Consider the following 27,150-nt stretch of genomic DNA (forward strand, 5'->3'; position numbering starts at 1 on the left):
AACATCATTACCTGAGCTGGAGATAAATGCTTAACCGACTGAGCCACCCAGGTACCCCAAATTTACCTTATTTTAACAATGGAGTAAATGCTATTGAACATCATTTCTGTGCTGTTCTTACACCAAAATATCATAGCCTGATTTTAATTATGACAAAACATCAGACAAACCTAAATTGAGAAACATTGTACAAAATCAATAATGAGTACTCTTTCAAAATGTCAAGTTTATGAAAGGAAAGGGGAGATAAAGCAAAGTCACACATTGGAGAAGAACAAAGAGAAATAAGAGATACAATGTACGATCTAAGATATGATCCTTGAGCAAGAAGATAGAAAAACTAGTAGGGGAAAAAAGGCATAGTAAAAAGAAACTGGTGGAATTTGAATAAAATCTGCAATGTAGTTAATAGTGTAGTACCAATGTTAATTTCCTGGTTTTATAGTTGTATAATGGTTACATATGGTGCTAACATTAAGGAAAGCTGAGTGAGGATATACAGGAATTCCGCAACTATTTTGCAACTTTTCTCTAAGTTTAAATTTAATTTAAAATATGAAGTTTAAAAAATTTGTTGACTTTTCCCAGCTCCTTAATTTGAATAGTAGGGAAGTTTTGATTGGAACCAAAGTCCCTAGTTTTCTTTTCCCCACAGCACCTACATCCCTATCAAAGTGGATATTCTCCAGTGTAGTTAAGAAAGTAAGTTTTTGTATTTCATTTTATATTATCCTGAAATATTTGCACCTTGCTTCAATAAATGTTCTAATCGTAATATTTTAATATTAATGGAATATAAGCAGAAAAGAATCCCTAAACAAGTAGTGAATTAAATTAGATCAATCTATCAAATTGTTCTTTAGAAATACTACCAGTCAAATCATCTAATCAGCAAGGGAATTCATATATAAATTTGGATTAGATATTTCCAATATGAATGAGTTATTGATCATGTTCTATCAAGGCAAAAGGCATATTTGGTGTTAAAATACTGTTTAAAAAAATCCCTAATGTGGAACAACCAGAGGAGAGAAATTGTGGGAAAATGTCAAATTCAGCTAAACCTATATATAAATCCATGGATTAAGATGAAAGTAGACATGGAACGAGGTTTTCTGAAAGAAAAGTCTGAATGAGACATAGCCTGAGGCTTAGAAACTTCTGCATTGAGTATCTAATGACATCCAAGAAATGAAAACCTTCCTAAGTAAGAGGGAGGTAAATTAACAACAACAACAACAACAACTATTAAGGCATGAATTTGGGCTCAAGACAGTTCACAAATAATTTAGGCAGTAAATATTTTTGAAACTTGTTACAAGCCAGGTGTTCTGTTTTGCCTCAACGTTGATACCAATTTGCCTCTACAACCTTGGGCAATTAATTATCTTAGTCCCCAAATGCCTGAAAGTGGGATAATCACCTTTAAATTTTATTATTGTTATTATTATTAGTATTTTACATTATGAGAGTTTTTGATAAATGGTTAATGTGTGGGACATTTTAAGTTCTTGGAAGCAAGGCAGAAATATTTTCTTAGTCATCGTTCTGCATAGAAAGAAGCTTTTTGGTTAGCTGGGAAAAGCAAAAAAATAATAATGAAAAAATGATAAAAGTACTGTGGTTGAGCTTTGAGAAATAGAGTCTGCCAGGTAAAAAAGAAATCTGAAAATACTCTTCAGGATACCAAATTGGAAGAATAGAATTCCCTCACATATTTCCTCTTATCAAATAATAAAATATTGCAATATATGGAAAGTGAGGGTGTGTATTCTTTGCTCAGAATTCCTGTCTTTAGTCTCAGAGGTCCTTTGTAAGTAAAATGGCCAAGCTGAAAATACTCGTAAGCACTCTGAATACCTTTAAACTGTGATGGTTCTTGTGAACTCATAGGCAACATCTGTGTGTGCTTTTGTCCCCCAATAACATTATTAAAACAGTAATTGGAAAATTGAGACTACAATNGAGGTCCTTTGTAAGTAAAATGGCCAAGCTGAAAATACTCGTAAGCACTCTGAATACCTTTAAACTGTGATGGTTCTTGTGAACTCATAGGCAACATCTGTGTGTGCTTTTGTCCCCCAATAACATTATTAAAACAGTAATTGGAAAATTGCAAGACTACACGAATGGTCCTAGAGGACATAGAAAACATGGTCTTTAATAGAAGAAGATTTTTTACAAACAGGCTGATTTCACTCAGGACCTCTGGGGTTGTCATGTTTTTCTCTCTAGGGAGGAGTCTGGTCTTCTCAGAGTGAGGCAGAAACAAACGGAAATCTCTTGTCAAATCACGTATTAAACCATGTTAACTTTCCAGTGTGAGGACGGTGCTTGAGCCACAGCATAAGTATACCAATGGCTTCTGAAATGGAATGAATGGGTCCCCAAATCCAAGGAATATACATCTCTATATATTTCAGTTGAACAGTTATTCAGAGAATTTGACCCCTGTAACTTCATGAAAACATAATGCTCTGGGTTCTCTTAGTATTAAAATTAGCCAAGTTCACTAGTAGTCTTTTTTTCTCAAACTATTTCAGTAAGTTACCTCTTCCTATGATGTCACAGGAGATTTGTCATTAAACAAGGATCTCTAAAAATCCCTTTGGGGGGGAAGAAGGTCAACAAACAAACTTAAGGAGGGAAGTGACTACTGGTGACAAGTCACTGCTCTGTAGGAGCAAGCAGCCATTCAGTGAGAACTGGATGCAGCTCAGGTTGCTTGATACGTTTGTGGGCCTTCCCTGTCTCTCATGCCGACCCAAATTTTTGTATCAAAATTGAAATCCAAGTCGGAGGTGTACAGGAAAACCACTCAAATAAGTCACAAGGTGAATTTTAAAGCAGATCTGTGCATTCTTTCAGGGCAGGATATGCCTCATGATATCAGCTAATACTGGGGATATGACAATGAATAATATATAGTGGATTCTAAATAAATATTTGTTGAATAAATGATTATGCTGAAGTATAACTCTTACTTGCTTAGATCACAAGGTGAGGAAATGCCTTTCTCTCTAAGTCCCTTTCTGGTGGAATCATCTTGAACTTCTGGGCCTGTCCTTCCTCCGTAGGATCCTTGATTGCCATTATCTTTCACCTCTTCCATCATGTATAACGCTCTAAATTCATGAGGTGGTATTTCAATAGGCATTTGTGACTGACTTTGCTGCTATTATTGGAAAGTAAACAAGACATCGCTACTGGGATTTGACATAGTAACATTTCTCTTTACACTGACCCAGGTATTGTTCCCACTGAGGAGACAGAGGGCTTTCTCCTTAATAGATTTATTCACTTTTTTTTGTCTCCTAAATGAACAGCAACATTTCAGCCTTATAGCCTTCTCTTAAATAATTTGATAACTTGAGACATCTAGCAAAAACATCCAGTCAATAAGTATGTATACAATACCTATAATACATAAAGTTGTTTTTAGGTCATTTGGGGGGAATATTGGTCATGAACAAAAACAAACACAGTACTGACAGATGGTGATAACAATGAGAAGGAAATATATAAGCAAAGAGATGTGATGGAAATAAACTGGATGTGGGAAGCTATTTTAGGTCAGGATGGTAATTGAAGATCCCTTCAAGAGGTAGTGATGTTTGAAGTGTGGAGGCATGGAAACCAGAAAACTGAATGTAGGGGAAGAGTGAGGGAAGAAAGGAATCAGGACTGGTATATAGATTTTTAGCTTGAGCAACTATATGGAGTTTTGTGATTTACTGAGATAGTGGGTTCACAACAAAAATGAATGAGTGAATCAATAAATAAATGAACTTGTTAATGAAAAAGTTAATAAACCTATGAAAGTTTTCCTGTATCGGCATGAGGATATTTGAGTGATCCTCTCACATTACAGTGTCCCCATTCAATGCTATTCCTCATAAATTCTACCAGGATAGAGTTAAAGGACCTTGATTCTTTCCTTCTTCAGGAAGAGTTCCCCCAACCACCATCCCAGTCTGGGGCATTCTCTGAGAGGTTGGTAGTGACCTTATCCTCTCTGTTTATTAATTCCCATAACCTTGCGTTCATTTTAATGGGCACAATTAGTTCTTACAGTCCTGAAGGTAGGTATGTGGAGACATTTTTTAGGATACTTATTTCACAGGATAGTACTTGAAAAGGTGGTTTAAAATGTGTGAGAAATGTCTCACAAATTTAATAACACAGTAACACATTTTTGGTTCTGTGAACACATATGGAGCCACAATGCTGTCCATCCCCACCATCTCTCCTGCAGAGTTCTCCATATGGACCGACATCTATTGATTTCAGAGGTAAGGGGTAGCTGTGTGCTCAGGCCCTGGGGTTCGTGAATAGAATACGAAAGCTTACTCCTTACTTGCAGAGAATGGTGGGATGTGTCATGGAACAGTGGTATGAAATTATGTGAATTTTGGTTTTTCAAGACACCAGATGAAAGAACCAAAATCAGGGTCACAGTGCTTTTCTCTAAGTACAGTTGTATTTGAATGCCTTTGATTCTCTTGATCTCTTAGCATCCATTGTCCCATCAATTTTTTTGTATTTGATATTAAAGATTGTTTTCTCAATTATGCTGATGATTCTTAAAGTTGAGCCCATATAGACAATCTTATGCTATATCATTAATTGATGAGAATTTTTTGCATAAGATGATTTAATTGCTCTTTGATTAGGAAACATAAAAATCAGCTGTGGAGTTGTCAGAGCTTGGAATCAATGACTTAATTTAAAAAACCAAAATATACTACCCAGTACTTAAAGTATGCAGCACACATGTGGCATTACTCTTAAAATTTGGTTGATTGCTTTATCCTTGAGCTTTCCTGAAGGGTTTCATCTGCCTTGAAAATAACAGAATAATAAGGTCCTGGCTGGTTTTACCTCTGAGGCAAGAGAAACCATTTATATCTTTCTCACACAGAATGGCCTTAGATTCATTGCTGAGTTGCTTTTGGTCTGTGGATCTTGAAAGAAAATATATTTATGTTCCTGAAGTCTGTTTCTATATATACTAGAGATTTATCATGGCTAAGAACTGTATTTTCCCACTTTATGATATAAAATTGCAATTATCATAGATTATTACTTAAATAAATTACCATTAGTAATTTTTATTCTAAATGATAGATATGAGATGTGTCTCCTCAGAAGCAGATTTACTTGAGGGACTGAGATGTCTTCTAGATGAAAATACACCATTTAAAAAAATTTTTTTTAAGTAATATAAAAAACATTGAAGTTCAAATTAAAGATTTAAAGAAATTTTACACCACAATGAGTGGAGTCATAAGAAAAGGGAGAGTCACGTGAACAAATATGACTCCTACAAATTCTTAGTTTCTAATGTAGTGATGGTCACTTAGGTTTGTTGCTAGACCCAGATCTCTTTGGGCTTATGTTTTAGTCTTATGTGCTAAAAGAAGTTTCACTAAAAAAAACAAACAAACAAACAAAAAAAACAACCTCTATGACAATATTAGGGCATGGACAACACTCTTTGTATATCCATATGGAAAAGTAAAATAATACAATGGAGAAAAGCATTTCTTTACCACAAGACAGAAGAGTAAGCCTGGTCATGATCATGTGGAGGGTTTCAAAGAGCACATCACTTTCTGACATCTAGAGCCTCCAAGCAGCAACTATGTAGTAGCAGCCATGTCTAAAAGAGGAAGTCCTAGTGGCACTCCAGTAGCAGAGGGACTGTGTTGGGAACAGAAATACCAGAACAAGTGGTTTGTGACTGAATTCTTCCTAGCGATGCTGGTAGGACAATGGCAAAGTGAGGCGAACAAGTTTTGACAAGTGACCTGGGTTTGAATTCTGTTCTGTCCACTTAATACATGGATAACTTGGATGAATTACAATTTTGAGTGAGTTTTTTAATCCTTGTATACACACACACACATAATATACAGTTGTGTACTGCATACTTTATGTGTTTGCCATGTAAATTAAATTGCACAGTAGACAGGAAGCACCTAGGATGGAACCTTCTTGGTTGAATGAGTTCAAAATGCTAGTTCTCTTTCTCTCCTTTCCCTCTTCTCTGTATTGACTAAGAACCAAAGAGAAGAGGCATAAGGTGAATGGTAGGTAGAAAGGGAATCTAAATGAAAAAAATGAACAAGAGAACATGATTTACATGAAGGAATGGGAAGAGAGATGACTGAGAGACAGGGATGAGCTATTGAACACATATATTGCCTCATCTAAATGATATTGGAAAAAGAGAGAAGGGAATAGCTGATTGATGGTAGAAAAAAATAAAACAGGAAAAATTTGCTAAATATACAAGGATTATAAAAGAACTGTTATGAGAAATCATGTTGTATTGAAAAACAAGTGTCTACTAGTTTGCTAAGAACATGGAAACACTGCATAGGATACTGTCAAGAGTTATATTAAGTCATTTGAAAATAACATTTTTCTTCTCTTTTTTGATTAAATCCTCCTAGAAGCTTGGAGTGTAACAGGCATAGCACATATCCCAAAGTTAGACACTGCACCAGAGAGTCTGAAAGAATAACAATAAACAAAAGAAGAATCTCAAAAAAAAAAAAAAGATAAATGGATGTGTACCACACCAGATAACTCACTGGTTATTGAGGCCAATCCAGTATATTTAGAAACAGGTATATAAAAAGGTATTGAAATTATAGGTTGTGTGTTACAAACAGCATTTATACTGAAGGGTTCTAATCTATGCTCTAGAACCCATATAAGAAAAACAACACACTCCCAATAAATAATTTCTGGTGGTTCCTAGGGTGATCTAGTGATGTGGTACATCTAAATAACGATGAATTTATTGAGATGGTAGATTAGCATCTAAATGGAATTATTAAAATTCTTCAAATTATAGTTAGGTTCATGCAGGCCATTTATTGCTCTTTGATCATGGCTTAGCCAAAAGAGTCTTGGAGTAGATATTTAAGACCCAAATTTTGAAAGGTCATTGATGATTCATAGGTGTTTTATGTAAATGTAAAAGTGTTTTTCTCCTTTTAACTCAATTCACTGTGGTGTAAAATTTCTTTAAATCTTTATTTGAACTTCAGTGTTTTTTTTATATTACTTATTTGAACTTTAAAAAAAATATCAGTAGAGAAAAGTTAAAGATAAGTAATGGGCCAGTATAAGTCAAGTCTTACCTTCTTTGTTATTAATAACTGTAGATTGAATGCTTAATTCTATGTCATATTCAGTCATCCACATCTATATGCAGTGATTAACCTAAAAAACTGGCTAAAAATGATTAGTGATAGAATTAGAGTATTTCCCATGCTCCTATTATTAGGCCAATCATTTAAGAATATGCAAATGTATGGAGGTAATGGAGGGGAATTTAACAGATACATTTCACTTCTTTATAGCTGTCAGTGGTGAGGACGCATATTATTTCTCTCCTTAGACCAAATTGTTAGCAGAACATGAACATAATAGCGGTTTGCAGGAGGCTCTTGTGCCAGAGACAATATCCTTCCCCCAAAAAAGCTTAAAGAAAATTTTAAAAAAAATGTATAGGAGATCATCTTTTAGTTTTGCCCTTAGCAAACCAGCAAATGGGTTTTGTAAACCCAGAAAAGATATTTATTTTTCTTAAATAAAGGACGAAGAGTCCATCGTTACTTCAAACTCTCCAGTAAGATGGAAGCTTTACATAAACAAGGGAAGATTCATTTAAGTTATTTCATAGGAAATAGTGGCTACATTTGCCTCTGAAGTTTATTTTGAATATAAATAAATTCAATAAATTCTGTATCCTCCCTTCTGAACAGGCTAAAACTGGATAATTTTCAGTGGTGGCTACAGTTACCTCTTGGGTGAAAGGAATTAAATTCTACACTGTTAATAGTGGGAATAAATAAAACAGCACAGCGTCTATCTCAGGTTATAATGTTTTTTGGTGCTTCTGCCAACTTGACTAACACTGAAAAGAAGAGGGCTTTTTTGAAGGGACACCTCCTGTTGAGCAACAGTGCCTCCCCTGGTTTTTTTTGTTTGTTTGTTTTGTTTTGTTTTGTTTTGTTTGTCTTCTTTGTTATGTTCACCTTAAGCAGTTATTGCCAGGAACCCCAGTGTTCACCCCCTGTGGGAAGTTGCTACTGCTGAAAAGATGCAGAGTAAGAGATTTAAGAGGGTTTCCTGGTGCCTCTGGCTGAATTCCAGTTTGGCTCTAGCTTCTCTGGTGCTGCAGTTCTCAATGAGGGTATTTACTACCAAAAGACCCAATGCGTTCAAGTCATTTAGAAAGGTGTTAAAGGCATTTATAACTGAAGTGGATGAGGAAAAAAACACGACATTTATAGCAATAAAAGCAGTGCCAAACTGTGGTGGGGACAAAAGGAAAACCAAAAATGTTGTTTTATGCACGAGGTTCTATAGTCCTCTTCCTTTCAGGGATGTCTTTGCTTTCTACGTTGCTGGGAAAAATCAAGCCACCGAATGGCCACCAGCACATTTCTCCTAGGAGCATTCCTACGGACACATTCTGGCTTCCTTTGTGTTATCAACTGTGTTGGTCTTCAGGGTACATTCTTCACTTGGGTGCTAGATCCTGCCCCTCTCTCTTACTCAGGGATGTTGCTCAAGCAATTTTCCTCCATCTCTTCTATATCAGCAAATTTTTCTCATTCCTGGGTCAAGCCCATTAAACATTCAAATATGCTAATATTTATATCTTAAAAATACGCTTTTGATTTCAAGCCCATTGTAGTTATCACGTTTTTTTACAAAAAGGTGGTTTTATTAAACCATGGGGACAGGACCCATGGGCAGAAAAAGCTGCACTGGGATTATGAGGAGTGGCTGATTATATACTTTCAAGTTGGAAGGGGGTTAGGGATAGTGTAAATCTAAGGAATTCTGGAAGCACATTTTCCAGGACCTTGAGGGGGCTACCTGTTGTTAGGAAAAGGTCATTTAATACTGTGTAATAAAACCTTGGTCATGAGACCCTTCAGATGTATATTGGTGGGTCATATGCTTGGGGGATGATTGCCAACATATATTTTAGGGGGTAGAGATAAAGGAAGTTTCCAAAGGAATTTTTTATATCTTAAAATAGACATACTTTATGTGGGTCAGGCTAAGATTGCCTTTTGCCCTTAGCAAAATATTAACATTGAGGCAGCTGAGTTCCTAGAAGAATGTCACTTTACAAAGGTGGGGAGTACTCAAGTGCTATCTGAAGTACTTAGAGTAGTATGTGGCACAGTGTGTAATTGGTTCTAAAAGTGTATTTGTTGAATAAATGAATATATTTTCATTGGACTGAGTTAGAGATACACAACATTTTTTTTTTTAGGGGGAAACTTACCAGATTTCTTCTAGGTCTCCTTTTAAGTATACCACATAACTGAGAGGGCCAAAAATATTTTAGGCCTTGACAGATCACTTAACCATTCAATCTATATTCAGGCAGTTTAAAAAATTGATTGTGATATTTTCAAATTCAAGTATAGTGGTGGAATCTGAATTTTGGAGTCATACTACCAACATTTGATTTCAGCTCATCAACTTGTGGGGCCTTGGCAAGTCATTCAGTACCTCTACTTTCAATATCCTCTTCTGATAAATGGTGGCTAGTAAATAATAAACCATGTACATTCTTTATAACATTTAATTTACCAAACAATACTGTGGTATAAAGTTTGCATCCAATATCTAGTACCTGAGATTAATCAAGTTATAAATGTTAGTATTGTATTACTGCTTTTGACATTGGTTGATGTGTGTGTGTGTGTGTGTTTCCTTCTCTTTGGCTGTTTCCTTAATTCCTACTTGCTAAAAGTGATTAGTAGATAGTAGACAGGGAGTAGGGGACAGAAGGAGTAGTAGACATGAAGAAGGGCTAGGGCTTGATAGGCCATCAGACTACAAAGTGCCAGTCATTCTTTGATTGTTTAATAAGCACAAGTTTAGCTGTACTAATGGTCAACTGCAATTTAGACACCTAGGATTTTTCTTAAGTGGACATGAATGACAAAATTGTTTTTGTCCTGTGATTCTTTACCTATAGGATGCATGACTTTAGACCCTTCAAAATTCGATCAAGATGCAGTAGATTTTTAAAGATAATCACACCTGATTTTTAATATTGACTCCAAGTCAGTATGACAAACAGTACAAATTGGAGAAACCTATTTAGAAACGACCAGAAAACCTGTATTATGACATGCATCATAGTTCTACCACTTACATAGTGATCGTTACTGGTTGAATCTTATTTATAGAAAATGATGTTATTCTCTAGGTCCATTCATTCCCCAATGATGAAGACAGTGAAATTTTTTTTTTAAGATTTTATTTATTTGAGAGAGAGAGAATGAATAGTGGAATGGGGCAGAGGGAGAGGGAGAAGCAGACTCCCAGCTGAGCAAGGAGCCTGATTTGTGGGGCTTCATTCCAGGACCCTGAGATCATGACCTTAGCCACCCAGGTGCCCCAACAGTAAAAAGTTTTGCATTTTTGTCCCCAAACAGAAATTCACAGTTGCACTGTAAGGAGTGAAAATAATCATGACCATATTCATAATCATATTGAAATACAACATGCACTTGATTTTAAAAATGAAGCTACGTAGAATCTATATTAAATAGCTTTCTTTGACATCAAAATTTACTAATTAGGACCCAGCCCTGAACTAATATCAAAGAGTGTGATTATCCTGAAATACCCCTGATAGTCATACTTAAAAATGCTAATCCTATCTTCAATTCCAAAGGTACAATAGAGATCTCTTAACACTGTTACTTAAAATCAGATGAACATGTATAATCTGCTTCTATGCTTTTTCATGAATCCTTTCCACTAGGTTGGAATCTCTGCTTCTGACACAAAAATTGTCAACCCATATAAACAGGCTTAGTTTAGTGTGTGTGTGTATATATATATATATAAATATTTGATTCCTAATATATATGTCCTGTCTGCTAACCTAATTCTTGCAGTAGAACACTTCTTGCTCTGTAATCTTATAATCTGCTTCTGTATTCCCTGCTTTGTCATTTCTAAAACATACAAAAGATCTTGAACATCCCTGTATCCAAATCAATAGGGCACATTTAAGTTATGCTTATAATTAGGAATTTCTGTTCCTCTGTAAATGAGAAAGAGATTCTGAATGTTTCTACCCTTTCAAAGTCAAATGTGTGTACATTGTTTTTGAAGATCACTATCATTCCCCAAGCAGGCGCTCTTCTCATTCAAAGAGATTACTTTCCTGTTGCACAGATGGGTCCAAATGCTTTTCACTTGACAGTGAATTGCTCATTCATCTGAGTGCTTTATTATGTCATCGTCCTATAATTATTGTTTAATTAAATAATGACACAGGTAATCTAGTGAAGATATTAAGGAGACTTAACATACAAATGAATTCTGGGAGGATGATACCTGAAGCACTATCTAGAATAGAGTGTATAAGGAAATAAGATGTTACAAAAGAGTAAAAGGTTTTGTTTTTTTTTTAATTCTGTTCTTTTCTAAGATAAATGAATACAAGCTAAAACCTGGGAAAGTTAATTGAATGCCTTTCAGTCCAAGGTTGCCGATTCAACCTGAGAAACCTCTGCAGAATATCAAAACAACACTGCTTTTAGATTTTGTTGTTTTTGATGACTAGGTGGGCTAGTAATGTTTGAATTTTTTACTGTGTTTGCATGGTGTGATTCACTAAAGTTAAAAGAGGGCTCTCTTTCACTGGGTATCCAACTTCTCTTTACTTTGGTCTTCTGTTTGTTGGGTTTTCAATATTAATTGATTGATTGAAAATAAACAGTTGTGGCACTGAATGTCCAAGGTACTTACCTATCAGCTTTTTTAGGTTTCAGAAACATGTGGTAGCCAGAGAGAAAGACAACAGTTCTCCTTTGAAATGTTTTGAATACTATGTCTACTACGGACGTTTTGTTAAAAGGAAAGAAACTCAGAGTATATTCTCTGTTTCTCCGGCAACACTAAAGCCTCTGGCAGAGGTTCTTCTCTTGTTGGCCTCAAGGTGGTATAATGGCTTCTCTGAAACTCACAGGCCTGTGAGACTGTTTCTCCATTAAGCTTATACGACTTTGCCATTGGTGGCCTTGGGTCTAAGAACCCTGCTGTGAAGTCTCTTAATTTGGTCTACTCTGGGTTCCTCCATGAACATCTTTGGAACCAACCAAGTGCAGGATGTCTTAGACTTTAAGATGTCTAAGACCCAGCTTTACTCTGTTGTACTTTTTATTATTAAAAAGAATGAGAACTTACCCCTGCCCATTGAGTTATAGACTTTTCAGCTGAAGGTTTTTAGAAGAGTTGTCCTTCTTCTATGAAAGTGTCAAAGCCAATAGCTTTTCTTCTAGGCCTATTTGATTAAACCCCAGCACTGGGACAGAGTGGGGTTCCACAATGAGAAGCCTGATATACATGTTTTTTGAATGTGAAGAAAAGACACATTACTGTGTGTTCACAGGAAGGGTGTAACAGTAATATGAATGAAAATGTATTGATTGCATAATAAGCACCATGCTCCTACTATTTGCTTTAAATACATTGTTTCTGACAGAGTGGGGTTCCACAATGAGAAGCCTGATATACATGTTTTTTGAATGTGAAGAAAAGACACACTACTGTGTGTTCACAGGAAGGGTGTAACAGTAATATGAATGAAAATGTATTGATTTCATAATAAGCACCATGCTCCTACTATTTGCTTTAAATATATTGTTTCTGGGGCGCCTGGGTGGCACAGTCGTTAAGCGTCTGCCTTCGGCTCAGGGCGTGATCCCAGGGTTCTGGGNCCTTCGGCTCAGGGCGTGATCCCAGCGTTCTGGGATCAAGCCCCACATCAGGCTCCTCTGCTAGGAGCCTGCGTTTTCCTCTCCCACTCCCCCTGCTTGTGTTCCCTCTCTCACTGGCTATCTCTCTCTCTGTCAAATAAACAAATAAAATATTAAAAAAATAAATATATTGTTTCTACATTAATGATATTTCTGTGAGATAATTATTATTATCTCTATGTAACAGCCAGTAAAGTTCAAGCTCACTGGGTTTAATCACTTGACCAAGGTCACAGTAACTTTCAAAGGATGGCGCTGAATCCACATTTCTCTGACCCTTTCCACAAAATTGCATTGCTGCTGTTTAATTGTCACTAATTTCACTATTAAAGCTTCACTCTGAGCCTGAACAGTGTACCCTATTTACTTAATCTTTCTGAGTCTCTGGTTTGTTTCCTGTAAAAGNCCCTGCTTGTGTTCCCTCTCTCGCTGGCTATCTCTCTCTCTGTCAAATAAACAAATAAAATATTAAAAAAAATAAATATATTGTTTCTACATTAATGATATTTCTGTGAGATAATTATTATTATCTCTATGTGACAGCCAGTAAAGTTCAAGCTCACTGGGTTTAATCACTTGACCAAGGTCACAGTAAATTTCAAAGGATGGCGTTGAATCCACATTTCTCTGACCCTTTCCACAAAATTGCATTGCTGCTGTCTAATTGTCACTAATTTCACTATTAAAGCTTCACTCTGAGCCTGAACAGTGTACCCTATTTACTTAATATTTCTGAGTCTCTGGTTTGTTTCCTATAAAAAGGGAAATAATAATCTTATTCACCTCAGTCAACGCAAGTGAAGATGAAATGAAGTCATGTGTATAAATAGCTCTGTAAATTATAAATCATTATTAATAAACATCTTAGTAGTAGTGCACTATTTTGAAAAATAATTACAATTATTTCTCAGATGATTGTGGTACTGGAAGTACTGGAAGGTTATGAATAAACCCAAATCATATTCAGTTCAGATTGGGTCAAAACTGGGTACCAAAATTATTTAAAATAGATTTATTTAGTTAAAATTAAATCCTTCATTTAAAAACACATTTGCAGAAAACATTTTTACAGAAATCAGCTCAAAATGTAAAATTTAAAAGAAATGCAATAGCTATGGAGCACTCAAGATAACATAAATTCCCCTTATGAACAGTGGACAAAAATTACCCTCACTTTGCTAAAATAGACCATTTTTCCACACGCAGGAATTTTTCCACAATAGAATTCTAATTTTTATTCATTACAATGGAATCTGGTTTAACCAGTTTTAATCCGTGTCTCCCTTTCGTCCCTTTTTTCACCCAAATGTCCAACATCCATGAGAAATGCAAGTTCTATGCCACTTGCCCCTCAGTCAGCACCCCAGTCCTATCAAGAGAAGGAGGAAAGCATTGTTCCAGAACATTTCACTGATGAAACTACATAATAGCCAATGAAGAAGAGCACGTTGTCCTCAGTTCAACATGTGAACACATTTTTTCTTCCCTCTGCCCCATAACTCAGTCTGTGCATCATAAGTGAATCTACATTTCAAGCACCTTTTGGGGATATTTACGTATAATTTAATAGCTTGCTTACCCTCTCTGTCTTTCTCTTTCTCTCTTCTTCTCACTCCATCCCTCTTGATGATAGAAAGAGAGATAAGGAAGAGATTAGATACACACACACACACACACACACACACACACACACACACAGTCCTCCTACCCTGGGTATAATAATATGTGCTTTGACTTCCAATCCTAACTTTTCTGTTGCTTGAGCTCAGTTAGTTTCAGAATAATTTCCTTTTCCTCCTCATTTGGCACAGAACATTCAAATACTGACAGTGGGACAACAGTGGGTAAAGGGAGCATGAAGAGATGAGGCTTTATGGGGCATTAGTGAGAGAGATTATGAGGCAAAACCTCTACCAAGGTTCCTACTCCTCACCACATTGATACTACCCCTCTGAAAGATGGTCAGAATATAGTAAAGATGAGCTAATAAGACTATACAATTACATAGCTAAAAACTGACACTGTACCTTCAGGAGCCTACTGGATTGCCCTCTCTAGTGTGTTGATATTTCTGTTTACAGTGCTTCTGCTCCTACAGGTGACTGTAGTCTCTTATGTTTGGTATCTAAGGCAGATTTGTTGTTGACAAATTCTACATATTTCACAAAGAACAAGTTATGTATTGTTAGAAACAATACTCTGATCCTTTAGTATTTGTAACAGCTTATTGATAGAAACTTCACTGAAATGTTTGTAAAGCATAACCAAGTGAGAACTTCCCTGAAACTGAAATTTGTGAGTCAAGGACTGGGTCACAATTTGTAGTGAGATACACTTTAACAGTCTATGTTAAAGAAAAAGGGATAGAAATTCAAGAGATGCACAGGTTGCATCAAGTCTTATGAGGAGGAGGCATTTCTGCTTATGCATTATAGGAAAACCCTATGTATAAAAAATACGATAAAGTCAACAACCTGTAAATGTCATCTTACGTAAGTAATTATCATGCAGAAAAAAACCCCTCATTTTCAAAATATCTCAATCCAAAGTTATCTGTATTATTTTTTCAGCAAAAGAAAAATGCATGTATTTTTCAATGTAGGAAGAGAAGTATATGAATTTCATAGTGTAAAATAATGTCTCATTTGCTATTTTAGCTTCTTTAGAACCACATAAAAAATCCAAAGGAAGCTTAATTATTTTACTTAAAATATTGTTTTTAAGCAAATAAGAATATTGAGAATATTAGCTAAATACTTGGAATAGTACAACCCATTTTCTTAAATGTCACTTGATTGTATTAATTCATGATGCTAAATTTTAATGTTTTGTTGTTTTAAAATTTTAATGTTTAAATTTTAAAAATATGGATTTTTAACCCAAATAATTTAGTCTTAATAATCAAATTCTGAAAATCAAGTCATTGAGTTTGTCTGTACTCTAATGAGGGCCTTAAAGATCCACTGAACAGTGAGTGAATCACAGAAACCATCCCTTATACTGTGTATGCTAGTGCTTAGTTTCAAATCCTAATGCTTTTAAAGATTTTTTTTTCATGAATCTAAAGTAGAAATAAACAGATAAAGATTCATGCTTGGGGTCCAGTAATTAAGTCAGGTTATAAAGTTATGACTGACACAAGTTAAGCTAGCCTTATGCTAGAGCCAGGTGGGCATGAATTAGCATATATCTACATATACAGTTTGTATTTTGAATCCCTGAATGGTATGTGATGGAGAAATGTGGAAAATTTTCAAGCAAAAGAGTGATATAAATATATTAGGAAAATTATTCTGGCAGTGAAAGTTTTCTACAGGAGTCAGGGGAAACTTATACAATACTATTCAAATAATCCAGTTAGGCATTGTGGTGGTGGAAGGATGGGAGGTCTGATGAAGAGGGATTTTGATAATTGGAGTCTATAGAACTTTGTGATAAATTAATCCAATGCAAACTAGAGGGGGAGAAAGAAGGCTATGGTGAGGTAGCTAAATAGTGGTGAAATCCTCCCCCAAGATAGCACTAAAGGAAGGGGACAAATTTTCCGAGAAGAGGACAAATCTTTTTGGGGGCACCATATGATTGAAGGGGCTGTGGGGTATCTTGTAGAGATGCCTGTTGAGGAGAAAGAAGTTCAGATATGGTTGTAGAATTGAGGTCTGAGTTGGTCATCATTTGCTTATAGGGAAAAGTTAAAGTGATACCTGTAAAACATTAATAAATGACTTAATACACATCAAGCTTGGAGTAATGACTAGAACATGGAAAGAACTCACAAATGTTACCTACTATTATGATCTTTCAGTAAGTTTGTCAAGGAAGAAGAAAAGTGGGGCTGACCTTAGAAAAAGTCTTGTCCTCTGAACATCATGTTATAAAATCAACACATAATAAATGAAGATGGAGATATGAAAAGTCATTGTAATGAAAAATGGCTCCCATAAGACTTAACTAGAGTTACTAATGCAGCTATCACTATTACCTGGAACAGTTGCCATTGCTAAGTATTTATTTTTTCCCATTTTATTACTTAATTTCTGCATCATGGCAGATTAAAATAAACATTTGAAGCAAAGAAACTCCCAAATGTTAGAATAACATGTTTCCACAGTATTTCCTTTTGGCTGCCTGATAAGCAATATGTATTGATTACATGGGCTACATCATCTGCATATTTTTATTCCTCACAGAAGCTATCACAGTGTTTTGGACATAGTATACTTTAAATAAATAAGTTGGGTGAAGGGATGACTAAATGAATACTTACTGGGCCCTTCGTTAAGTTGTAAAATGATATTTTTTCCTTACCATTGCCTGAATATAAACCTGCTTGGTTAAATCTGAAGAATTAATGTAGAGGGAATACAAGTAAAGGAGAGGGAAGACATTTAGATATTTATGTTGAGGGGAGTCAAGTTTTGGGGATCCAGGTAAACTCGGATCTGAGGTCTGAAGGTGAAGAGTAGTATTTTTTTCTTTTGTTGTAATGTTTTATTGTTATTCCAGTTATCATACAGTGCAATATTCATTTCAGTTGTACAATACAGTGATTCAGCAATATTCGTTTCAGTTGTACAATACAGTGATTCAGCCCTTCCATACAATACCCGGTGCTCATCACATAGTGCACTCCTTAAATCCCATCAGCCTTTTCACCCACCTCCACCCACTTCCCCTCTGGTAACCATCCCTTTATTCTCCATACTTAAGAGTCTGTTTTATGTTTTGCCTTTCTCTCTCTCTTTTTTTTTAAAGATTTTATTTATTTATTCGACAGAGAGAGAGACAGCCAGCGAGAGAGGGAACACAAGCAGGGGGAGTGGGAGAGGAAGAAGCAGGCTCATAGCGGAGGAGCCTGATGTGGGGCTCGATCGCATAGTGCAGGGATAACGCCCTGAGCCGAAGGCAGACGCTTAACCGCTGTGCCACCCAGGCACCCCCTTTCTCTCTCTTTTTTATCACATTTCCCACTAGTGGCGCTTGTGTTCCTCTGACTGGCTTATTCACCTAGCGTCATATCTCTAGCCCCATCTAGGTCATTGCAATATCAAGATTTCATACTTTTTTTATGGCTAATATTCCTGTGTGTGTGTGTGTGTGTGTGTGTGTGTGTGTGTGTGTATAGTAGGAAAGCTGTGTGTGTGTGTATATACTATATACATGACTTCTACCATTTTTCTTTTTTCCCTAGAAGCCCAGAGAGCCAGCTGTAAGAGGTACCAGGGCTATAAGTAAGCCTAGAGCCTATTTTCAGGCTCTTATATTTAATACTGTAGCCCGAGTTTTCTAGATTAAAGGTTCATCTATTTCTGCTTTGGAATATATGCTATTGATAGCCACCTGAGAAGAAAATTCCAATTATTTAAATGTCTACATGATCATAAAGAGATTGTAGCTTTCTTACTAAATACCTGCATGGAAGCATGGAAACCAGGATTTTTTTTTTTTTTTGGCAAAATGGTAAATAGTACTTTATATATGAGGTATTTTGAGAAAAAAAATGACACACACAGGGCACAATTTTTCCTACTTACAATGATAATAACTGTATGGGGGTCACTCATATGCCCTTCTTTACTAAATGATACCAGTGATAAGATGGCATTACTTCTTGGTTGCTAAAATGTTACTACTTGGACATACATGAAAGGTGGTTATGAGGAAACAGTTTTCTGCATAGTGAATTAACTTTTAGTTTCACACTTACTTCGTATTGGTTGTGTGCCAGCCTCTGTACGGCTGAGTTTCAGAAGGGCAGGGATTTTCCCCCTAGGCATTGAGGATTTAGCTGTGAATTAAACCAAGGCCAACATGGTATTCCTACTAGTAAGCCTGCATGGTAGTCATGTTCAATGAACATGTAAGTCAATGACTGGGGGTACTGAAGTGAATTTCATTCTTACTCTGAGCAGCAGAGCAGGAAGTCTAAGTACTGGAGCAACACACACGTTGTTGGAGAGACTCTGTGATTGTTCCGGGTTGTCCTGTGCTGTGTTTGGTGGCTTCTAGTGCCAGGAGTCTCCAGACAGTTCCCACCTATTTTTTGGCTTGTGCATGCATAAGGATGAGCAAATATAGGAAGGCTCCACTCTGTCTGGGGTGGTTTATTCTGAAGGCACCCTTCTTATCCTCCAACAATACCTTTTTCCCCTTAGTCCCTGCTTATGATGAGCTGAAAGACTCCTTCTGAATGTAGAACAGAGAAGATGAGCAAAGTTAAGAAAGCCATGTGAGGTCTATGGACCAAAATGTGACATTTGCAGCAGCAATGGACATCACCAGTGCAGAAATAAGTGCCCACCAAGTTGTACTGAATTAGAATATGCATTTTAACAGATCCCCAGGTGATTCCAATGTACATTAAAGTTTGAGGAACAGTGTCTTAGGGCCTCTGGAAGATGTGGTTTATGTTCACATAAGTCATTTCATGGGCCTGGGAATTTGGAACCAAATTGAGTGTATTAGGTATGTCTCTATTTTACAATGTTAGAATAAGAGAAGTTTCTCAGTAATCATGTGATCTAATTCTGGATTTAGACTGGGATCCATGGAAGCTTTCACGGAAACTATTATAACGAACTGGAAGACACAAATTCTGTTTTTTTTTTAATGAAATATTTTAAATTGAGATGCTCTTATACCAATCTGAATGGAGTTTAACTTGATTTGCTTTATTAACTTAAGCTCTCAAAATTAGAAGTTGGCCTAAGGAGAGATATCAAATATCCCAGAGATTCTAAAGAGGTAAAAGATCTATACTCTGAAAACTATTGAACACTTAAGAAATTGAGGAAGAGGCAAAGAAATGGAACATTTCCATGCTTATGGATTAGAAGAACAAATTTTGCCGAAATATCTAAACTGCCCAAAGCAATCTACACACTCAGCGCAATCCCTATCAAAATAACACCAGCATTTTTCACAGAGCTGGAACAAATAATTCTAAAATTTGTATGAGCCAGAAAAGTTCCCAAACAGCCAAAGTAATGTTGAAAAAGAAATCCAAAGCTGGAGGCATCACAATTCTAGACTTCAAGCTCTATTTCAAAACTGTAACCATCAAGACAGTATGGTACTGGCACAGAAATAGACACATTGACCAGTGGAACAGAATAGAGAACCCAGAAGTGGACCCTCAACTATATGGTCAACTAATCTTTGACAAAGCAGGAAAGAATATCCAATAAAGAAAAGGCAGTCTCTTCAAACATTGGTGGGAAAATTGGACAGCATCATGCAGAAGAATGAAACTGGACAATTTTCTTATACCATACACAAAAATAAAATCAAAATGGGTGAAAGACCTAAATGTGAGACAGGAAACCATCAAAATCCTAGAGGAGAACACAGGCAGCAACCTCTTTGACCTCGGCCACAGCAACTTCTTACTAGACACGTCACTGGAGGGAAACAAAAGCAAATACAAACTATTGGGACTTCATCAAGATAAAAATCTTTTGCACTGCAAAGGAAGCAATCAACAAAACTAAAAGGCAACCCATGGAATGGGAGAAGATATTTGCAAATGACCATATCTGATAAAGGGTTAGTATCCAAAATCTATAAACAGCTTCTCAAACTCAGCACCCCAAAAATAAAAAATCCAGTCAAGAAATGGGCAGACACATGAAAAGATGCTCAACATCACTTATCATCANTTTGCAAATGACCATATCTGATAAAGGGTTAGTATCCAAAATCTATAAACAGCTTCTCAAACTCAGCACCCCCAAAATAAAAAATCCAGTCAAGAAATGGGCAGACACATGAAAAGATGCTCAACATCACTTATCATCAGGAAAATACAAATCAAAGCCACAATGAGATACCATCTCTCACTAATCAGAATGGCTAAAATTAACAACTCAGGAAACAACAGATATTGGCGAGGATGGTAACAACCTGTTACACTGTTGGTGGGAATAAAAACTGGTGCAGCCACTGTGGAAAACAGTGTGGAGTTTCCTCAAAAAGTTAAAAATAGAACTACCCTACAACCCAGCAATAACACTACTAGGTATTTATCCAAAGAAAACAAAAATAATGATTCAGAGGGGCACATGTACCCCCATGTTTATAGCAGCACTATCCTCAATAGTTAAAACATGGAAAGAACCCAAATATCCATCAATTAATGAACGAATAAAGAAGAGGTGATATATATATACACAATATTAGCCATCAAAAAGAATGAAATGTTGCCATTTGCAGCTATGTGGATGGAACTAGAGTGTATTATGCTAAGTGAAAAAAGTCAATCAGAGAAAGACAAATACCATATGATTTCCCTCGTATATGGAATTCAAGAAACAAAACAGGGAGAGGGACTCTTAAGTATAGGGAACAAACTGAAGGTTTCTGAAGGGGAAGTGGGTGGGAGAATGGGCTAAATGGGTGGTGGGCATTAAGGAGGGAGCTTGATATAATGACCACTGGGTGTTATATGCAGCTGATGAATCACTAAATTCCACCCTTGAAACTAATAATACACTATATGTTAACTAACTTGAATTTAAATAAAATCTTAAGAAAAAATTATTCAAGAGCTTCTGAGGCAGGAATATGGGGGGAGTTTACTGTGTCCCAAAGAATACATTGGTGCTCTGAGATGTGGACCAGTTGCATGCCCAGGGCCCTGCATTGCAGTGCTGTACTGTATATGTGTATTTTCAGTCTCATTACTTGGCACAAGCTACTGCATGTTCTGCATTTCAGCTAGGTTTCTGCAAATAGTATGAAAAGGACAAGACAAAGTTCTCTTTCATGCTTCTGTGCTTTGAAGCTACATAGCTTAAATTACCAGAATAGGTGCTATTTCCTCCCTCTGAAAAATTTACCTGGTGATACCATACACTTGTTGCAAAACCCAAATGGTAGGATGCATATGAAAGGACTGTGTCAATTCCGAAGAGCTGCCCCATGTTTTGTTACTGTAATTATTGTGCTTCTTACTAATTTTAATTAGTAGTAGTATCATACTATTGCTATTATTACTACTGAAGCTACTGCTATACCTACTGCCGTATTAACAATAAGCAGCAGAGTGATATGCTCATAAAGTAAAGGGCCTGGGAGTAGGCTTTACAGCTTCCAGCCATGAAAATTTAAGGAAGCTATTTAATCTCTCTACATTTTATTTCCCCATCACCACAAAGAAATTTGCAGTGGCCTACCACATAGATTTTTATTTTAGTTTGGGTTTTTCCAGAAGTAAGAATTGATCCCAGTGGGAGTAGTTTGTTTTGGGGGAAGTGTCAAGAACACTAGAGGGAAGTGGGGAAGTGATACAGGGAGGAAAGACAGCTGATAAGGACTGCACTATTAAACCAGCTACCACGGTCAGCAACAGGAGCTTAAACCTGCACTGCGTTGCTTGGCAATGTGATGAAAGAAACAGGTAGGAGTGATGTGGCCACAAGGCAGGAAGTGCAGGCAGCCTCTAGAAGCTGAAAAGGGCAAGGTAAGAATTCTCCCCTCAAGCTTCCAGCAGGAATGCATGCAGCCCAACTGACACCTCATATTGACCCCAATGAAACATATTTTGGACTTCTGAACTCCAGAACTCTGAGTTGCTTTAAGCTACTAAGTTTGGTGTAATTTGTTATAGCAGTAACAAGCACTAATAGAGATTTTGTTAAAAAAATATACCTGATAAAGTTATACCACCTGAAGGACAGGGAGCTGAGGTATTTATTTATATGCCATCTTGTAAGTGTTTTCAATTAAAAGCTACTCCTTTTAGTCTTTATTCCTTTCAGATAAAAGAGAAAGAGCTGTCTTTCATGGTTGTGGAATAGAGGCCTTAGGCATAGCGGTGTGGAAACTGTTGGTTGGAAGTTACTGAGAAAGGACAGAGAACAGCACTGACCATCTGATATAAGGATTAAGTGGGATTATGTAAGCAAAAAGATCTTGCTTGGTGTCCCATAAAATAGTGCATAAGAAATGCTACCTTCTGTTCCCCTGTCTTTCCTATCTGTGAAAACTATACTTTTCTCTCAAATGCAGCTCAGATATCACCTTTTTTCATGAAATCTATTTACAGCAGGAACAGCTTACTTGGTGTATTATGTGCATACTTGATTGAAATACTACTATAATTTATTTTTATTATTTATGTACAAATTTATTATTGCTACTAAATTATGAATCCTTGGGAGCAAAGACCATGTTTAATTAATTCAGAGCTCCCATGTATAATACAGTGTGTCTAAAAATTCGGGCCCAAGGGAAAAACTTGTTGAATGAACAAATTTTTATTTTCAAAACTCAGTTCCCATCTCCGATAGAGGTTACGTTTTACAGTTATTTCACACTTTGTGCAGTATCATCTAGGTTCTTTTTTAATCATATTTCAGAGGATTCTGGATCCTTGCTTTGTTTTTACATCAGCAACTTGCCCTACGTCATCACCCCCATTATGGAGTCATTTTCATTAGTCTCACTACCCTTCCTGTCACTGAAAAGTTACACTGGATAATAGAAACTAAAATTAATGCTTGGGAAACATTTTTTAAAAAATCCTAAACATCTGTAAAAGTAGGGAGGCTCTCCACGAGATGTATCTTTATTTATTAAGTAGAGAAAATACTGAGCTACTCCTTGCCATCAAGCTAGCAAGTGCAAGAAGGTATATACTTTATTCTTCTTTGTTTCCACAACATTTATAACCTCTACAAAACAGATAACAGCTGTTACACTGGCAATCTGCAGTATATTTTGGGCAAGTAGGGCGGTAGGGTGACTAATGTGCACTGTAATGGCATTATAAGTGACTCACTAGAGTGCATTATCAGTATAGTTGCCACATGCTTGGTTTATGAATAGGTTAATCGGTTCCTTAGCTGATTTCAGTCTGTGTCTTCCTCTGGTACACTTTATTCTCTTGCTTGGGAACCTAGGCAAAGACTTTACTTGAGGTTGTCCCCTGGTTAAATTTCACATGTCACCTTGCTACAAGTTGCTATTTTCCCTGGGTCTTGTTTGACCCCACAGACCAATTTAGAAACTGTACCACTGTGCAAAATTCAATCAATGCTGAATTCCCATGGCATCATTCATCTTAGCAACCAGGAGTCTCTCAAGGGAGCATGCTAGTTTCCTTTATTACTTTTCTTACACTTGTTATTCATGGTCACCAGGACACACAGGGAGGAGATGGTGTTAATTCTTTACATGGAATGGGCATCTCATAGGCAACTCATGGGCTCCTCAATTTGCAAATGACTGGAGAAGAGTGCTTTTTGGAACAGTCCATGAGCTATGGCCTAACATTAGAGAGGCAATCAATACCTTCAAGTTCTATTTTTTTAACGCCTGTATTTATTTGGAAGCAAGCTGAATTTTCTCCTTTTTTTTTTTTAGCACAACTCTGATTATTTCTTACACCTACTCAAAAGTCCTTAATGAATTCCTAATTGTCTGAGACAGAATTTTAAGTTTCCTAACAGCAATCATGGTGGACAGACTCTAGGGTGTCTCCACTTAACCCCATGTCTGTGTACACCTTGAATGTGGGCGGAGTCTGTAACTTGCTGTAAACCAATAGTATATGGCAAAGGTGATGGTATATAATTTACATGATTATGTTACATTCTGCTAGTGTAATACTCTAGAGACTCTCCTTGGTACCTTGAAGTAAGTGTCCATAACAGGGTAACCCACATGGCAAGAACTGTGTTCTCTAGGAACTGGGGGCAGCAGCTGGGAGCTGAGGGTGGCTTCTAGCCAACAGCCAGCAAAAGCAGCTGGTCCCCAATCCGACAGTTGCAAGAAAAATTGTGCCAACAACACTTTGGTCAGGAAAGTGGAATATTCCCCAACTGAGCCTCCAGATGAAAATGCAGCTGACCCACACATTGATTGTAGCCTGTGAGACCCTAACAAAGAGCACAGTTAAGCTGTGCCCAGATTCCTGATTCACAGAAATTTTGAGATAATAAATGTGTGTTGTTTTAAGCACTAAAGTTGTGGTAATTTATTACATAACCATAGAAAACTAATACAGAAATCAAAGGTTTCTTTAATTGAGTTGCCTTTTTATCTTCTTCTTATATTCATGTGTGTGTTGTATTCCTGTCACACAAGATATTCTCTGAATAGTCAGGATTCTTATCTGTAAAATGCAGATATTAAGTAACTCACTGGTGTACGATTATCTTCACACTAATGGGGGATAATGATTCTTGAAAAGTTTTTGTGAGTATTAAATTATATGACATATGGAAGCACTTACTGCAGTTTTTGGAACATTGTAGACATTCAATAAATATTAATTTCCCTTCTTCTTTGCTTTCCATCCTTTTCCAAATAATCATTTTGGCTCCTAGTCTCTGTGCCTTTAATTTTCCTGTTCCTTCTTTCCAGAATGCCCTTCACACTCATCTCCATAAGTACCAACCACTTTAAACTCCAGCTCAGATTTAACTCTGTATAAAACATTTTTCCACAAGAATCATAATCTCACTCCCTCTGTGTCCTTTCATGTCTTAAAAATATAATAACAGCCACGATTGAGGTATAAAGTGACTTATAGTTATGTTTCTAAAGGAGAAGACATATCTAAATAAACAGTTGAGGATCTGTCGTATTTACACTGTCAGTCTTTTTGGACTCCCTCCCTGGACTCATTTGTATCAAGCTCCATCAGTGTCCAGTGCAGGCCAGACATTAACTGATACTGGAGATCGGAAACTTCTGTTACATGCTTACTCTGTTCCTCCAGATGCAACCACCTCCATTGTACGGGGATTGCTTTTCTTTATAACTATCTCAATTTTTTTTAACTTTGTCACAACATGACAGTAGGAATGGATGAGGAGATCTGAGGTATTCTGTATTTGATTATTGTAAAGAAAGATGCGGATAGAGACAATACTAAGCATAATTGTTAACTTGCAAGGTAAAGGGTGGAGGATGTTTTTATTATTGCCATTCAATTACAGTATTCCTTCTGGACACAGTCACACGATCCGTAGCCCTCCCCATGATTATGCTTTATCCCTATTTCTTTCTTTCATATGATTTATATGACTTTCTTCATCTACAGAATAGACAAAGTTGAGCCTGGAAGAAAAGTAAGACAAAAATAGCATTTGTGGAATAAAAATGCGCCATTGAATGACAGTAGAAATACCATTTCCTTAACCCTCACAAAATGTCTTTTTTGCTCCCTGTAGTTGCTGTCTTATGAATTTGATAAGGCATTGGCATCTAAAATGATCATTATCAAACATTTTCTCTTCATTCCTCAAATGTATACAGCTGTTAGTTTTTCATGAGGGTCCTATTGTGTATTTGGCAAAGTAGTATTTACATTAAGACAGATTCACTTTGGAGAGAAAAGAAATGCCTCTTTTTTTTCCTTAATTCACTAACTTTTCTAGTATCCTATTTTATTTTCTTCAGATAATTTCCCTTTTGGTACAGTCTGTTGTGTATTGGCTGAGTGGAGTTTTTCCATAAATTTTGCACGTGCATATGCACTAAATTGAGCGGCTGTCTAGCAGTGACAGGAGGGAAGATGTTCTACTGCGTGTTCAGTTGTTCCCAGGGGCTTTCCGGGCTGTTGCCATGATTCTGTAGCCTATAATCTAGTTATTTATCTCCTTTTCCTTTGTAAATGTACAAATAACTCAATCACATTTTTTTAAAAAAAATAAGTGTTATCCTGGTTTTGGCTGCTGAATCTTTGACTTGTCTGGTTATATTTGTGTCACAGAATATGAACACACTTGAAATATTAAATAAAAAAGGAAATAAAAGAAGGCTTAGGCCTACTCAAACAAAGAAATATAAGATACAGCCCAGTTAAACTTCTAATTATATGCCTCCTGATATACAGTTAGCTTGAAGATATAGGTTGAAATCTACCAATAGGAGAAAGACACAAGATTTCCTTAGCTCTTTCAGAAAGGGACAGTGCTCATTCAATGGGAGCATGGTTTCATTCTGAGTTAATCTTTAGAACATTTGAAACATTTATTTACAATTTAATCCCATCAGAGGTGTTATCTTCCATATAAAAAGCACGTATAATATACTGTTATTTAACAACCCATTTTAACTGAGAGAAAATGTGTTCTGGAGTACTAAGTGCTATCAAAGATGCCCTTTTGGGTCTCAAATGAAGTACCTTGTATTTCACAATATGATCTGTCTTTCTCTCACACTTTGTTCTGTATCTGCCACTATTGTCTGTCAGGTAAAAATAACTAGAATGCATCTGTAATGCCAAAAGTTTTGTATACATCATCCTGTTCAATACTAGAAATTTGTTCAGATTCCTAAGATTTACTATGAAAAAGGCATTCATAGGGCTTCTGTC

This window comes from Ailuropoda melanoleuca, chromosome 1 (genome assembly GCF_002007445.2).
Source record: "Ailuropoda melanoleuca isolate Jingjing chromosome 1, ASM200744v2, whole genome shotgun sequence".
In the NCBI taxonomy this organism is placed as follows: Eukaryota; Metazoa; Chordata; class Mammalia; order Carnivora; family Ursidae; genus Ailuropoda; species Ailuropoda melanoleuca.